At 38.3% G+C, this 17504-nt stretch overlaps 1 long non-coding RNA gene across 1 annotated transcript; it reads right to left on the reverse strand.

Annotated features, from left to right (window-relative positions):
- Positions 1–99: 99 nt before the first annotated feature.
- LOC130084070 (uncharacterized) lies at positions 100–15342 on the reverse strand. Its single transcript, XR_008806891.1, has 3 exons — positions 15085–15342; positions 7457–7614; positions 100–224 (listed from the first exon to the last, which is right to left on the reverse strand). It is a non-coding gene; the product is annotated as an uncharacterized LOC130084070 (long non-coding RNA).
- Between the last annotated feature and the right edge of the window lie 2162 nt (positions 15343–17504).

A 17504-nucleotide genomic window follows, 5' to 3' on the forward strand; every position in this document is an offset into this window, starting at 1 on the left:
TTAATTTAATTTTTTTTTAATTTTCTTTATGTTGGGTGAAATGTGTCCTGGACATATTTTCGTGATATTTACCCAATTGGTTCTCCTGTCTGGTTTTGTAGCTTTCCCTCTGCTGCGCATCGCCATAGGAACCAGGAGCAGCACAGACATATGACATCACAATGGATCAACGTGCAACCACAGGGCCACCAATCAACATGAGAGATGTGCCAGGAGACAGGACTCTGGGAAAGGAGAAGGAGCAGGTGAGAGGGTGCAGGTTGGTTGGTTTCTGTGTGAGTGTGTGCATGTGCATGTGGTGTATCTGGCTCCTGTGTGTGGGTTGAATCAGCTGCACAGGCCTGTCATGAATTCTGTTTTCCTCCCACTGTCTGTCTGTTGTAACACACTCCGCACACTTTAGCCTCGTCGTCTAACCACGTTAAAGACTTGTTTATTTCTTTCCTAAGGCACCAGGTTTTAGTTAGTCAACAGGATGGTCAAGCTAATGAGATTTCCTATCTTAAAAAGTCTTCACTTGCTGATTTATTTATACACGACAAGATGACCAGTGCAATCTGAGATGCTTTCATATTAATTGGTGGATTTCAAAGATATCTGATGTGAAACATATTTGCAATATTATTTTTTGGGCCAAACAATACTCCACCAATCACAACACTATAAATAAATAAACTAAAATGTATTCATATATTATTGATTTTAGACATTTCTTGATATATATATATATATATATAACTGTGTATATATATATATATATGTATGAAGACCTCCGATGCAAAAGCCTCTAAAAGCCACCTCTGTCAAAAATTTGATAAAAATATTGAGTGAATGCTCTCCGCACATAGTTCATCAAATACTTTCACTTCAAACTCAAAATCCCAGCCTCAGCCCATTCAGAAATGCCGGTACTTGGGTAGAAAACTATACATAGGAGCCTGATAAAAATGTTAATATTAAACAAAAACTTTAGACGTACTTAGAGGCTTTTGCATCTGAAGTCTTTATATATACTGTATGTATATATATAAATGTATTTAATTTATAAAAAAATATAATTGTATATATATAAATATAATTTTAATGTATTTATATATATGTATATATATAAATATAAATATATTAATTATAATATATATATATATATATATATATAAATATATTTGAATATATAAATATTTATTTTATTAATAATTTTGTTTTTATGTATATATATTTATATAAATGATATATCATTATTAATGTATTCATAAATATATAAAATATTCATAAATAAATTTAAACATGAGTTTAAATTTTATTTAATATATTCCTCGATACTATTTGTTTCATATATATCAAATATTTATAATTGATATTTATAAATGAAATGTAAATTATTCATATACAGTATGTGACTAGAGAGAGACCATAGTTGAGTGATACAAGACACATCAACTTGGAAATCCAAATACATTTTGTGAAATAAAAATATGGACTCATGAATATCTATTCATTTTTTAGTGCTATTGAGTGACAATGATGCAAACTAGGCTGGACACGATCTGGATCACCTGACAAGATCTGAAACAGGCTGCGCATTACATTCATTTTTTACATTTTCAATAATCTTGCAATGAAATATTGGCCACTAAATATATAATCCAATATTCAAAACCCATCCAGTTTACCTGAAAAATCAACGATATATTGGATAGAGGATTACAACAGGACTTCTTTTGATGTTAGCGAAGCATGTTGTCGGTGTTACTCTTCAAACAAAGAGAGGGAGTGTGAGGAAAGGGTAGAAAAAAGAAAAACACATATAGAGAATCAGTGTCATTGACCTTAAATCACTCTCTGGTGTCTCCAGGGAAAGGCCTTTATAAACTAATGGATGAATTGCCTCATTTTTTCACCACGGCACAATTAAGTTGCCTGAAGCGCAGCGTGGCTTTTCCAGCAAGAGCCCCTTTATAGCTCTGAATATGAGGGAGACTTGATTTATTCCGCAGAAAATGTGTGGAATATGAAACGCTTTAGTTGCCGACAGAAAGGGAATAAATATTAATTGTCTCTCATTAAAACGGCGACGTGAGAGATTGTTGTCGTGGAGATGACAGTAATATTTATCATGAACATAAAGATATGATTACGGTCATGCTAACTGACGTAGCCTTGAGTGATGGCTTAAAAGCGCTGAATGCTTGGAGTTCAGATTGTCCTGAAGAACTAAAACCTTTTTTCTGTCTGTCAATTACTATTCTCAGTGCGCTTTGTATTGCATATTAACAGCGGAATCGTTTGAAGCATTACACACATTAGCCTGCATGCTAGCTCACGTATTTATTAGCTGTGGCTGCATGCGTGTCCCTGCTGAAAAAGAAACAGCTTAATCCAGTCGTAGCTATAAGCACCAGAACTAGTCTGCTGGTGTTAGAGGGGTTTTGGGCACCGAACAATATCTACTGTAAAGTTAAGGCCATCTTTGAATTACACCACCTACGCACTGAGATCATCCATTACCAGATGGTGGAGAATATGCAACTGTTTGGGGATGTCAGTGCAAAAACAGGGTTGGGTATAACAATTGTGAATTTAAATAAACACATTAAAGAGGCCTTTTATGGCCTTTTACAAAGTCAAAGTCTTTTTTGGGGTCTACTAGTTTTCATGCTTGAATGCTCAAAAATCACATTCTTTTCCCACATATTGTACATTGTTGCAGCACCTCTCTTCTGTCTGTAACGCCTGCTACAGACTGTGTGATTTCGGCAATCCTATAAAATCATTACAAATCACACAATACAACATGGATCTAATAAACTTGGGTACGACATGTATGTAGACTGTACGATGGCATGATGACGCAAGTTAGAATAGAAGGCGTCATCAGCATGTGCTAGTGGTAAACAAATAGAGCCAGATTAAATGTTTTCACTTTGGCAATTGGGGTTTTTGTGTGCACTGAAAAAAAGAGGAAGCGAAAGAGGAGAATATGGACATGGTCAAAAGAGGCCAACTTGGCATGACAATCTTGCAAATGGAGCTTGAGGCAAGTAGTTTTTAAGTTTTAGCGCCATGTCACTTTGATCAATACGCCATTTCATGTTGCATTTTTATTGGCTAGTCAGTAGATGTAGGGTGTACCAGCAAACACATTGTGAGATGATCATGCTAAACTTCTGACACTGTCGGAAAAGTATCGCAGGCTATCTTTGGTCACAAGACCGTGACAACAGCTGTCTCTCACTGTACGACGTAGAACCACTGTTTAGGAGCCACGACCACAGAAATCACAACGCATTCTCATCCTTTGGCGTCATATAGGTGACGCCATATGACAAAACGGCGAAATACTACGCACATGGCACCCTTTAGCGTGAATATAACACGCACTGTGATGGGTAGGTTTAGGTGTGGGGTAGGGTCTGCGTCTCATATTCACGCTAAAGGATGCCAGCCAACTTTATGACGCCTTGGGTTTGCGTGTTATATTCACGCTAAAGGGTGCCATGTGCGTAGTATTTCGCCGTTTTGTCATATGGCGTCACCTATATGACGCCAAAGGATGAGAACGGGCTCGAAATCACCACGATTGGTCATCTTTCATCTGGGACAGCCCAAAATTGTACAATGTGTACGGGGCATAACACTCTGGGGTGCGTTTCCCAAAGCCAACTACACTTACTTTTACAATTATGCATTTGGCAGACTCTCATTGAATTTCAAAGTACACATTTTTGCTTTCCCTGGGAATTGAACTTGTGACTTTGTTGTTGCAAGCGCCAACGCTCTACCGTTTGAGCTACAAGAAAGCTCTGGTCGCAAGTTCCGGCATTATCAACAGAGTTCAATGGAAATTGTGACCATAGTTGGCTAACGACGCTTTTGAGAAACACACCCTTGTGTCGTAGTGAAGCCCCTCCTTCCGAAAAGCTCAATGAGCTCTGATTGGTCGGCTGAACCGGTGTGTTGTGATTGGTCAACTGCTTTGAGCAGGTTTTCGAAAACATCACGCCCCTTACCATGAGTTTCAACACACTAACGCAGGGGTGTCCAAACTCGGTCCTGGAGGGCCACTGTCCCGCAGAGTTTAGTTCCAACTTGCCTCAACACACCTGCTTGTAAGTTTTTAGCATGCCTAATGACCTTCAACAGCTAATCAAGACCTTGATTAGCTGTTTCAGGTGCGTTTAATTGGGGTTGGAGCTAAACTATGCAGGACAGTGGCCCTCCAGGACCGAGTTTGGACACCCCTGCACTGACGCAACTCAACCAGGCCTCGCCCCGTTTTTTGCCGTATGATTTGGGCGGGAATTATTTAAATGAAGACTATAGTGACGTAACATTTATGGTCAACATCACATGACACAATGTACACTGAAAGTCAGGCAGTAAACAGCCCACTCACTCTGCTGCATATCTAACCCTGCTTTATCCGTACAACACCATCTCTGAATCAGATCAGATCAAACAAAAACCCACTTATTGAAAATGAAACCAAACAACAAAGCAAATTCATTTCATTAATGCTAGAATATCTAGGCTGAAACGAATCGTGACGGATGATTTAGTCATCAAAAGGAAAGTAAAAAGACCCTCTATGATTGACACAATCCTTGTTTGTACATGTAAAACCACCCAAATTTAATACATACAGATAAGGAAAGAGAGAGAGACAATTACGGAAAGCCACGGTGGCGTGAACGCCGATTTAATATTCCACTTAAAATAACAACGTCAGCCTATGAGGAATGGCTATTTGCACAAGCAGAATGAAGCAGAGGTCAGGCGATGCTGTTCGTTCCTCCACAACATAACAAGGATGCAGCAACACAGCTCGGAAAATACTTAATGAACCATAAATAGTGATCTAAAGAAGCTGTCTCGTGACGTACGGCGTGCGACTCTGCAATGCGGCTGTGGGCTGTTTGCGTCTTGCCAAGGGTCAGATCTCAGTTCTCAGAGAAATCTGATGATCTATAGCCTATCCTCTTTTTCTCCATTCGTTTTCTCTTCGTCCTTCTTTTCACCTCTTCTGATTGTTTGTTTATTTGCTTTCTCTTTTCAAGTTCCCAATATATTCTCTCTCGCTTGCTTGTTTTTGCTTTTAATACAATACAAATACGACGTCTTTTTTCGGCTCTAAAAAGCACAAGGCTGCCTGCCTTCACATTTCAGTCCGATACCGCCAATTGTTTAATGCAAAAACAAAAAAAAATGCATTTTTCCACGAACAAATCCCTTGGAGATGCATCAGCGAATGGAACCCCGAGGCCACATCCGGAGCCAGCAGCATTAACTGATGGTCTTATTAGCGTTTACAGCCCTCTGTCGTTCTCAGAAGTGCCATGACAACATGTGTACGTCCTAATGGGCATCTGTATCTTTCTATGATTGCTCCCACTGACTGCCAATCAGCTGAAACGCAGCAAGAGCCTTAATAAGTACAGCGGGCTATTTACCAAGCACCGGGAGCGGAGTGACGGATGGGTCATAAACGCGTACCTTTCGGATCCATCATATGGAGATTTTCGTTTGATCGCATGAGGGCTGCCTTTATTTGCTCTCCGAAGAGCTATGGGGCATAAGTGTCAGGCCTGAGATGAGTTCCACGGAAAGACACGGATGGAGATGGAGCGTGTTTGAAGGCTTTTTTGCTCCACGCGTTTTGTGTGTTTTCTAAAAGGGAGAGAAAAGCGGAAAAAAACGCGCCTTGAGCGAATCTCCTCTGGGCCTGTCATGGAGTTCCTCCGGCAGAACACACAGTTGGTCCTGTGAGCTGCACTATTGATTTGAAAATTACTGGCCTGCATAGTCACACCATCTGTTGTGTTTACTGCAAATGCCAAGCAACATTTCCACAGCGGGGAGGAGAAGCTCTCGTTCTTTATGTATCTTACGAGCATGCATGTCTGTTCGCGGGGAAAAGTGGACAAACAAGCCAAGTGGACAAAGCAAACATGCATATATTGAAGGGTTTGGGGTTGTTTGCTTTTATATTAAAGATCTGTGATGCCAATTTTAATGCATAACAATACGAAAAGAGCTTTTCTCCGATGGGTTTTTTCTTTTTTTGCTCTCAAGGTCTCAACGCAACATAATGGGTTCGATTCCCAGAGAATGCATCTACTGAAATTTGCTTTGGATATAAATGCCTGCCAAAAGCATAAATGTAATGCATTTTTATTTTGTTTTTCAGAAGGTCCTTTCAGTGTTCGGATACACAAAACCACAAGGTTTTTGCATCTAATGCACACAGACAAAGGGTGAATAAGATTAAAAAAGGCCTCACATTCACATGATGTCTCTAAAATGTGACTGTGCAGTAAATGTGCTAATTAGGGATGCATGACATATTAAGATTTTTGAAGGGATTTTTGAAGTAAATAATATCTGATTTGGCTTCTAATAAAAAATTGTTTTGGTTCTAAATAATTTGGTTCTAAAAAGCACAAGGCGGTCAAGTTAAGAGTCCCATTATTTAACGTAATTTTTCCACTAACAAATTACTGAGATTAATCAGCAAATAGAAAAAGGGTGAAAATTCACATGAGGTCACTAAAGTGTTTGCAAATGTGCCAATTAGTAGGGATGCATGACATATGAATGTTTTTAGGCTGGATTTTTTTTAAGATTTTGTCTTTTTCAACTCATTTTTATTAATTAGAATTCTTTCATACACTAAAATATTTTGATGAATGTAAAAATTCAGAAGACATTATACTGTAATAATTATGTGTTGTAATTGTTATGCATGTTCTGTAAACAGCAAAGCATGCTATTCTTACATATTTTTAATTCATTTCCCAGTTAAAATTGATAAAAAAAAATCTTATAAATGTATGCAACACTGCAGAAGATATTATGACTAGTTTTTATTTAAGTTTCTTACTGCACTAGCTTTTTACTTTTAGGTATAAACAAGTCAACAACAAATCCTAGCATCTCATAAATCTCGTTCAATGATTATTAGATATTTTTAATGGACTAATTAAAAAACGAATTAAGAACTTTCAAATCATGTTATTTACACAGGTGGGCCACATGAAAGTTCATGTTCTTTATGCAGCACTCTTGACCGTGTGTCATGCAAATATGTTGTGTGTGTGAGTTTGTGGACACGTGTGTCGTCTCTGTCACTCTCTCTCTCTCTCCTCGTGCCCTCCTCCTTTCAGCAGCAGGCTGGCTTGTTATCCGCTGGCGTGAGGCGGAGTGTGACAGCGTGATAATCCGTGCAGATATGTGCCGCTGACCCCGAGATGTTCCTGCCTGCTGAGAATACTGGGGGAACTCGGCCGTCTCTCTCTCTCTCTCTCTCTCTCTCTGCCCCTCTTTTTCTTCTGCTACAAATATTCCAGCGGACATATGCTTCCCCAGTTCACTGCAGAGCTTATGGTGTTTGTTAGTCCGACACATCCAGGCTCAGGGTGTGTGAAAGTGATTTGATCTTCCGCTCTGGAAGCTTCATTACCTGGGTCACAAGCCGACTCTGAGGCTGCGAGGTGTGATGCTGGATCTCTGGCAGGTGTGTGAAGAACCGGAGCGTTGTTGACACCAGGCCTCACTGACTTCGTCTGACACAAACAGGAACTGCTCCCGTCCTGAGAAACGTGCATCCATGTGACAAATCTGAAGACGAACGAGGAAAATTATTTCAGTCCCACTGTCTTTCTGTATTAGTTGTGCAAGTTGTCCCAAGATGGTCAAATGAATTCTACATGATCCAAAATGATCGTTTTTCAAGTCACCTTTATTTAATTGATAAACTTTATTAATCCCCAGGGGGAAATGTATATAGCGCTTTATACAATACAGATTGTTTCAAAGCAGCTTTACATTGATCAGTTCAGTGTTGATTCGGTTTGGTTTAATGTGTAAAGTTCATCAATTATGGAATGAGTTCAATTCATCTATAAATCAGCTCTGGAGAAAACAGTGATGTCATCATCAGCTCAGTTCAGATCAGTGAATCATTAGTAGGGGCCAAGCTGGTCAAAACAGGTTATTGGTGAGAATACTAGCTAGATCTGGTTGGGGCCTGCTTAGCCAAGCTGGTTAAATATAAAACACCAAAAACAAACCAGTAAACATGTTCCAAATCCATCTTAAACTGATATGAGCTGTTTTTCCTGTTAACACAACAATAAAAAACAATACTAATATACTGTATTATTGGCAACGTTGCAATTAGATAGACTGTGTGTGTGTGTGTGTTGTGTGTCCTGGTAAACCTTACATTATGGGACAAAATGTCCCCACAAAGATTGTAATATCCAAAATGCTTGTCCTTGTGGGGACATTTGTTGGTCCCCATGAGGGTAAAAAAAAGCTTATAAATCATACTAAGTGATGTTTTTTGAAAATGTAAAAATGCAGAAAGTTTTCTGTGATGGGTGGGTTTAGGGGTAGGGGTAGTGTAAGAAAATAGAGAGTGTGTGTGCATGCGTGTGTATTAATGGTAATGCTATTGTGTTTTTGGACAAATCGTGCAAAAATGTGCAATATGATACAATAGCATGAAATTTTGTACTTTGTAACACCATTTAAAATACCATGATAAATGAATATTGTAATCCTAAACAGTAACAGTACACTACTATGATACTGTATATCATATGTCAACATAACATGGTTTTACCATCTGGTATCATAAGTGAACCATGGCGCCGCCATTGTATTTTTTTTATATTGCCAACAGACCAGCATCACATTTCACACATTTCTCTAAAGCATGGGCTTAAACTGGCATAAAACACTCCCAAAGACACAAACACACCTCTCCAGAAGAAAGACATATCTAGAGCTCCCTCTTATGGCCACCAGCTGTGTCGAGCAGCAGGTTAAATAAATCCCCTCCCATCCGCTCGTGAAAAGAATGAGAAAGAGGAATGAAAATCCCCCCTCGCTCCAGTCCCGCTGAAATGCCAGACATCCAGAGAGAGGCTGCGCGAGCACCTGAGATCCACATTACAGTACCTTCACAGACTGCAGGCCTTACCCAACATCTGTCCACTAATCACACACAGATGACAGTAATGTTAATTAAAGTTAATGTAATCAAACTCCATCCATATGGCCTTGTCCCTGATTAGTAAGAAATGCTTTTTTTATCCTGCTGTAACTTGTTAGATTAGCGCCACGCTTCATCACAATGATGTCTGGAACCAAACAACTCACAATGGGCCATATTGCAAGACCTTTAAAGATTAAAGTAAAAACATGCACAAAAAAAAAACAAAAAAACAAAAAAACAGACAGCAACATACTTTAATAAGTATTGTGCAATTAATAACTGTGAGCATATTTAAAGCCTATATGCGGCTGAATGTTGTATTCTTACTATTTTATATGCAATATATATATATATATTAGATGCAATATATATGTTTTATATATATATATACACATATACAGTAAATATAATTTTAGTGCTGTTAAACATTTTTATTTCTATAATGTAAAAACTATAATTAATAAATAAATAGATATTGAAATATATTATACATACATATATATATATATAATATTTAATAATAACGAAATATTGATAAAACACTTTTTTATTTAAATAAAAAAAATATGAATAATTTATTTTTATTTTATACATTATTTTAGTCACTTGGTAAATACTCTGTCTATTCATGTCTAAATGAATATCAGTTCCAAATTGGAATAGTTGTTTTGCCTTTTTATGTATACAGTAGCCTACATCATGTGGATTATTGTTTTTACAAAGGATGTTTTGTTAAAACATATTTAAGATACATTCAGTAGAGTTCTGGAAAAGAAAATACAGATTTCTTTCACACTACACATCAACTGAGGCTTCCCACAACACAAAGCGACAACCAGCGTGGATTACACACGGCCTACGGGTTACAAGCTCCCGATCGCCTACTCCGACAGGGTTTGCCAGGATTTCTGCAAGGACGCCCACTCTCTGACTACAGAAAATATTGTGCATAGCCGTGTAAATGAAAACTGAAATCAGTGAAATGCAATTATGGCTAGAGAGAAACAAATAAACACATCCAGTGTGGAACGTGTGTTAAAAGCAGCCGGGCAGGGAGATTTACGACACGGCTGGTGAATTAGAGCAGCCTCGAACCAGTGGCCTGTTGAATCGACCGTCCATTTATTGGCCATAGAGAAATGAGCCCCTGCTCCCCCGAGCTGTCAGTAAATTTAGGACCTCACTGGGGTTGTAAAAGACTGTGTTGCTTGTCATTGTGTCATTAGGCTATTATGAGCCTATTTCAGCCCCTTTTCAGTCAGAGTTTAAGATGTCTTCTCTTACAAGACCTATGTTGATGGAAATTATGTTGAATGAAATTCAAAAGGGGTCGTTAAGACATTTTAATTGTAAAAACAATATTGTGAAATATATTACAATTTTAAATGTTTTCTATTTTTAGCATTACTTCATTACTCTGTCACATGATCCTTCAGAAATCATGATGATTTGTTGCTCAAGAAACAATTCTTAATATTATCAATGTTGAAAACAGTTGTGCTGCTTAATTTTTTTTTGGCGAAACCATAATTTAACATTTAAGGATTCTTTGTGTGTGTGTGTGTATATATATATATATATATATACACCTATATACTACTGCTCAAAAATTGGTGTTCAGTATTTCTATTAAAGAAATTAATACTTTTACTCAGCAACGACACACTCAATTATTTAAAACTGAGAGTAATTTTTTTTAGTTATTTAGAAACTTTCTATTCACTAAAGAATCCAAAAATAAAATGTGTACTTGCTTCCCATCACTTTAGATTCTAACCAAGAAATTTTAAATCTTAACCAAAAACAAAAAGTGCCAACACTATGGCTCTGTTGTGCTTTCAAACCCAACAGAGCAACATTAGTTCAATAGTGTGAGTTTGGGGGCGGGGCTATCTGTTTGGCTGACCAATAGCAGAAGGGAGGCATGCTCTATTTGAAAACAGTGCACAGAAACAGCTTTAATGTTGGATTAATTACATTATTTTCTAAATACAACTATGTTTAATCCTAGGTATTTCCATTTTATTTAATCTTTTCTTTTCCCTTTTTGTTTTCTCCAGTTGCATTTCGGTAACACTTTATTTTAAGGTGTCTGTGTTACAGTGTAATTATATATTTAAATACTGAGTAATAATAATTATTAACTACATGTACTTACTATAGGGTTAGGCTAGGATTAGGTTTTGGTTGAGGAGGGTTAATTGCATGTAATTATGCATAATTTATTGTTATTACTATGGTAAGTAGCCTACATGTAAGATGTGTAACAATGACACTGGTGTTACCGCAGTTTTCTTATTTAAAGGCCTAATGGTTAAGGTAAATGAATGCATAGATTCAGGGAAAATCTGGGTCAGGTCCGTGTTGACAAGATGAGTGACAGGTGATTGACTTCTGCGATTGATTCATTCCGTTAGTGCCACGTGGCTGAGCCCTCAGCTGGGTTAATAATGCCTTCAGTCCAATCAATAGATGGGAAGATATTACTAAACAAACATCTTTGTTTACCGAGGAACAGTAAAACAATCACCGCAATTTGATTTTTCGGTCATTACTGCAAATGTTCTTGTCTCTGCCGCTCGCCGACGGTAATGTGGAGATTTAGAGTAATTGGAATCGATGAGCACGTCGTTGCACACCGAGTCTGTGCTCAATGGCTTCTCTCTATAGACTAGATGCACAAGTACCAGCGTGCCACAGATTATGAGATTGCGCAATCGGCGCAAACCACCATGTTCGGTAAAAAGCTGCCAGACAATTAAACAAAGCAAATGTTTTATGTGCTTCCCGTTGGCCTAGTAAAGTAGAGCAGGTCATCTGAACTTTTCAAACAAAACGCTTTATTTCTGAAATGTATTTGGCTCAAGGCTGTCATCTCCAATGACCCTTAGCACTGCATCAAGAAGGAAAAAAAGACAGAGAAGAAAAGCGAGAAAAAAAAGAAAAAAAAACGTGTTTCCACTCAGTCGTCCTGGTGTCTAACGTGCTGGGTGCACTGATGAGCTAATAAAACCCACCAAAGTTTTGGCCCATTTCTGAAGATGATTGTGTGTCTGTAGATGAGGCTCGGTGCGAGTGTGACACTAAGATGCCCCGGCTCATTAGGGGGTGGCTTCTCTTCACACCTCCCCCTGCAGGAGGTGGGGGCCGCCCCATGACAGGGCCCCTATCTACGACTCCCTTTTGTTTCTTAATGTTCAAAATCGATTAAGAGATGATCTGGCCCGGCAGCTAATTAAAAAGGAGCAGGTGCCAGAGTGTAAACAGCCGTGGCGCCAGGAGCTGACATAGAGCGGCACAATTATTCATCCCAAACGCTCAGACCTCATAAAGGCGAAAAGGCGCAAAGACAGACTAATGGAGAACTGACTCACCCTCTAACACACTCACATTCTTCCTAGTCTGGAGCAGTGTGAGGCAAGACACCTTAAATGACAGTGACGAGGCTGAGGGAAACACATACGTCTCTCTAGGTCATTCCTACTACAATATATTGTCATGTTCTCATCATATATATTATATTAAGGGCCAGATTTACTAAATGGGGGAAATTAGCGTGAGACTGCAATTCCATGAAAACGCAGATGGGAGTGGAAAGTCCTGTGCGTGATCTACTGATGACGCGGAAATTAAAGAACAGACGCAGCCGGATCATTTCCATAATGACCAACGCAATCTACCAAGAGCAGCGCAGATTAGCGTAGGGTCGCAAACAAGCAGAGCCACTGATAATCAGGTGCGGGTGATCTACTAACAACACAGGTGCAAAATTGGGGGGTGTTAAATAATGGCGCAAATACTAGTAAATTGACTAGCGCAAACCTTAGTAAATCACCTTGCATGATTCATTTAAATACTCTCCTCCCATAAATTTTGCATCTGAAAGGGAAACTCCTACAAATGCATATGCAATAAGGTCAGCCGCAATATAACCCTGGCCAAACCTTTTTAGCGCTGGTTTTTCACTTTTTAGTTTTTCTTTAGTAAATCCTGACAGTAGTTTTTTAACGCCAAAAGAGGGTTAGTAAATCTGTCCATAAATGTCTTAAAATGATAGTTTACCTAAAAATGAAAATTCTGATTTACCATTCATGCCGTTTCAAATCTCTATGACTGTTTTCTTCAGTGGAGCACAAAACAAATGTTGTTAAAAAATGTTTTTTAGTCAATGGGATCGAATGATGTTTGGATGTTGAAATGGTCTGAAAAGTGGACAGGGGCACATTATTATCAGCAGCATGTCTCATGAATATTAATTAGGCAAGATGTCATCCAATAGTCCTGCTAAAAAACAGCTTTTTTTCAGCCCTAAGCAAAACTAAGGCCTGGTTTCACAGACAGGGCTTAGATTAAGCCAGGATTAGGCCTTATTAGGCGTTCAAGTAGCTTTTCTAAACGTGCCTTAGAAACAAACATTACTGGTGTGCATCTTGAGACAAAACAATGGCACTGACATATTTTAAGATCTGTCAATGCAAGTTGCTTTCAGTTAAAACAGCTCAAGCATGTATTTTAGTCTGGGACTATAGGCTTAAGGCTTGTCTGTGAAACTGGGGGTCAATGTTATAAATAAATACACTCTCTATCCCTCATTGAGTTTTGCATAACAGGAATGAACAACAGCACTTTGGAAAGTTTGGCCTGTTCTTAATATTGTCTACATGTCATTATGACCGAGTTATAATAAGAAACAACGCTACCACGCTGGGCCGGCACATGTCACTGTGTTACCAGAGCCATCTCCATCTTATTGACAGACAAGGGAAGGGACATGAAATTTCATTAAAGTGTAACATAGCAGAACATAAATCAGTGCCTTTGAAAACACACATGAGAGTGATAGACAATGGAATAACTCTCTTTGACATGTGAGTTCACAGCCGCACGGGGGATACTGGGAGATTTCAACGGAGCCATCAAAGAGAGCCATCCAAGATTTGTGGCCTTTCATGTGTCCCTATGGCAGTGCCACAGCGCTAACCGTGAAATTTAAACGGGTTACTGTATGGCGCCTCTGAGTCACTTTAAATTAAGGGCTCTGTAAGGATGAATCTGTCGATACTGTTGGGATGTGTATGATAAATCTTTCTCTTGGTTATTCAGTCTCTGTGTGGCCTGTACTCATAGAAACCATTAAGAAGGCAGAGTTTATAAAATTCATACAGAGTTGAAGAATCAGCCACGGTTTTCTGAGACCACGGTAAATGGTTCTTAATGGCAATCTGAAACCATTTACAGCTCGGCTTGAAGGGCAGCGCACGCTGTGCGGTGGTTTGCTGAAGGACAAACTTTGGAAAATGCTTTTCGAGAAACCGAACAATGTCACTAAGCTCTTGTAAATCACAAGCACAGGTTCATGCACTCAGAAATCTTTATTCTCACTGTCGCTTTTCATTGGATGCATGCACATGTATATCAAAATATGGACAAACATGACATTTTGTGCTATTTGCATATAATGTATATGTTTCCATCCAAGTTGCAAATTCTGCAAAAAAAATTAAATGAGAATAAAACAGTTTTCACCCCATGTATTCAAAAGAATAAAAATGGAAGTGAAAGTTGTAACCACTGTGGGTCTTTCATTAAATTTAATGAATGCCTTGTGGTTTAGAGTGCACAGAGAGAGAGCAAAACTTTTTGTACTTTTAGTTATTGCCAATTAATTATTTTAAATTATATTTATAATAAAATATTATTCTATTTATATTATTCCCTTGAAATAACATTTTTTTTTTTTTATTAAAATCCCCAAAATGTGCATAAAAAAACAAACTTGCTTGAGGTGTCTGGGTCTGTTCACCAATTATAATTGGAGAGGAAACTTAGTTTTATAAAGCTACTGCACTTCCGAGTTTACAGTTTGGGAGGGTTATGGATGGTTAAAAAATTCCCTTTAGCTCATGAAAAGTTCACTGGTCAAACTGCCTCTAAACTGTATCACATTATTTCCACCAGTAATAGTCGTAAATCTGACCTTTAAAACAGTGACAATTAAAAATGCATCAAAGCCTGAGAGAGGAGGGCTCCTGCACGGACGGTTCACCCATGGAGACAGAGAAAGAGAGAGTCTGGCTGGAACTCACAGAACGGCACCACAGGGGGTCACAGAAAACGGAAAAATTACTTCACACGCGGGTTCTCCGCTGACTCGGTTTTGTCTTTCTCCATTACCGACTGTTTGAAGCAGATAAAACAGTCGGTGTGTAATGGTGGCCCGGCTGACCTGCGTGGCGGCTCCTCTGTCTCTGGCAGTTCCTCAGAGGGGATTGTGGGTAGGAGTGGGATAAATGGTGGGTGACTGCTGGCGAGGTGGAATGGTGGATGATATGAAGCTTTAAAAAAAAGAACATGTAACCTTTGATCGTGCTTCCGGCGGATATGCACGCGTGCCAGTATCTATCGTCACGTGGATCTCTTCCAAAGCCTCTCTCCGGCAGGTCAGATGAGAATGATAATTGACCCAGTGAATCACAAAAGCCTTTATATGAGACGCAGTTGGAGCTCTCCTCAGATCCAGGTGCATCAAATCCTATTTCAGTGATCTGACTATCACAACCACTGCTACATCTCTCGCTCTCCATTACACAATCACTCATGTAGAGGAATCTACAAAACGTTAACAACAATGCTATTTAAATCAATTTCACTTCAAATTTAAAAACATCATTAAAGTCACATATTTCCTGTTGAAACTGGAAGTTGGTACGAGACAATACTTTTTAGTTATATCGCCAAATAACCTGACTAATTTTGTGGACTGAACAAATTATGTGGCAAAAAAAAAAGCGTTCTGTGGAGGACGTTTGCATTTTGTTTACGAAAGTGGTTTTCTGGATCACAAAATGCATTTTTTCCACTAAATGGTTTTTGAACATTCCATTTCATGATTCACAAGATCTTGATTGATTTCGTCTACTGGGAATTGGCACTGATTTCCCAATTTGTTGCCATTCTGATTCACAAGGTTGATTTGATTTCATTCGATTCACTTCATATTTGTTTTGAGTCTATGCCAGAGACTAGGAATGGGTATCTCCACAGATTTCCTAATTTAGTTCAATTCTTGATTCAATTTGTTTCAAATATGATTTGTTTTGACGCCAGGGTCTATAGGGTATCAACACAGATTTTGAGAATTGTTTTGTTTCAGATTCAAACGGTTCACAAGATTGATTCAAATCAATGCCAGAAACCATTTAATAACTATACCCTTTCCCGTGATGACATACTTCCGTGTTGAAACAGGAAGCTGAGATGAGAAAATACTTTTCAGTTATATGGAGCGCCAAGTGTAGCCTGACAAAAAAAAAATTTTTGCGACACAAAATGCAGTTATACTTTAATGCATTTTTCCACTAAATGGTTTTTAAATGTTCCATTTCATGATTCAGCATGTCACAAGATGCATTTTGTCCATGAAATTATGATTCTGTGTATTTTGTTCACATATTTCGTGATTCATGAACAAAATACATATCATTGAATTCACATCTGGTCACATTTAATGCCAAAATCAGAATAAAAAAATATTTTTAGTAAATATTATATTTTGCAATTTGCATAAAGAAAATGAAGCCTATTTTAGGACCATTAAGGTAGTTTTTGGCATTGTGACTTTTTTTCCCATGGTAATTAAACACAATCTCCGTCCAAATTGCGCCTGAATGTTTTACTTTTGAGGTTTTTTAAACTGCTCTCCTATGAGAGATTGACATTACAATTGTCTATGTGTGTTAAATATGAACATTAACAGTCGCATTTTCAACATGTTATGATAAGGTAACATATCTTATTTTTTTGATAAGGTTTGACATCCATTATAATATTATTATTATTATTTAAAACATTGGTGGATGTCGAACCTGACAAAAAATGAATACCATGTTGTCAGTCACAAAGTTTCAACAGATCTGTTAATTGTATGAGATGCCCTGTGGCTGTGAGTGTCCTCTGGGCATCTCTGTTGTTTGGTGTGGCCCTCTTTCTTCCCATCATTCCTTGCCAAAGCAGTTCACACAGAAGAGTGAGAGCCAAGAGCAGTGACTCGGACCACAGATTGTTCTGCAAAATCCTGGCCTGGCTTGAGAGTGCCATACATACACCTCTCTTTGGCAAAATGTCCTGCCAGTTTCAATCTGACATAAAGCAGTACTGCGTCATGATCTCCGCATGATTCTATTCTGATTCACACAACCTTGATTCATTCATTCTGATTCATCGGCTGGAATTAAGACTGGGATTTGGCATAGATTTCCTCATTTGATTCCATTCTGATTCTCAAGGTCTTGGTTTGAATTAATTCAATTCAGATTTGATTCGATGCCAGGAACTAAGACTGGGCATCGTCATTGATTTTCCAATTCAATAAAATTCAAATCGAATTTGTTTTGATGCCATGAACACTGGCATCCACACTGATTTTTTTTCTTCTAAACGTTCAGTTTCTGATTGGCAAGATTTATTTAATCTAGTTTTGATTTGATTCGTTTCAACGTTGATTTTT

Source organism: Rhinichthys klamathensis, unplaced genomic scaffold (assembly GCF_029890125.1).
Source record: "Rhinichthys klamathensis goyatoka isolate OS25496 unplaced genomic scaffold, OSU_Roscu_1.1 h1tg000059l_1, whole genome shotgun sequence".
Taxonomy (NCBI): domain Eukaryota; kingdom Metazoa; phylum Chordata; class Actinopteri; order Cypriniformes; family Leuciscidae; genus Rhinichthys; species Rhinichthys klamathensis.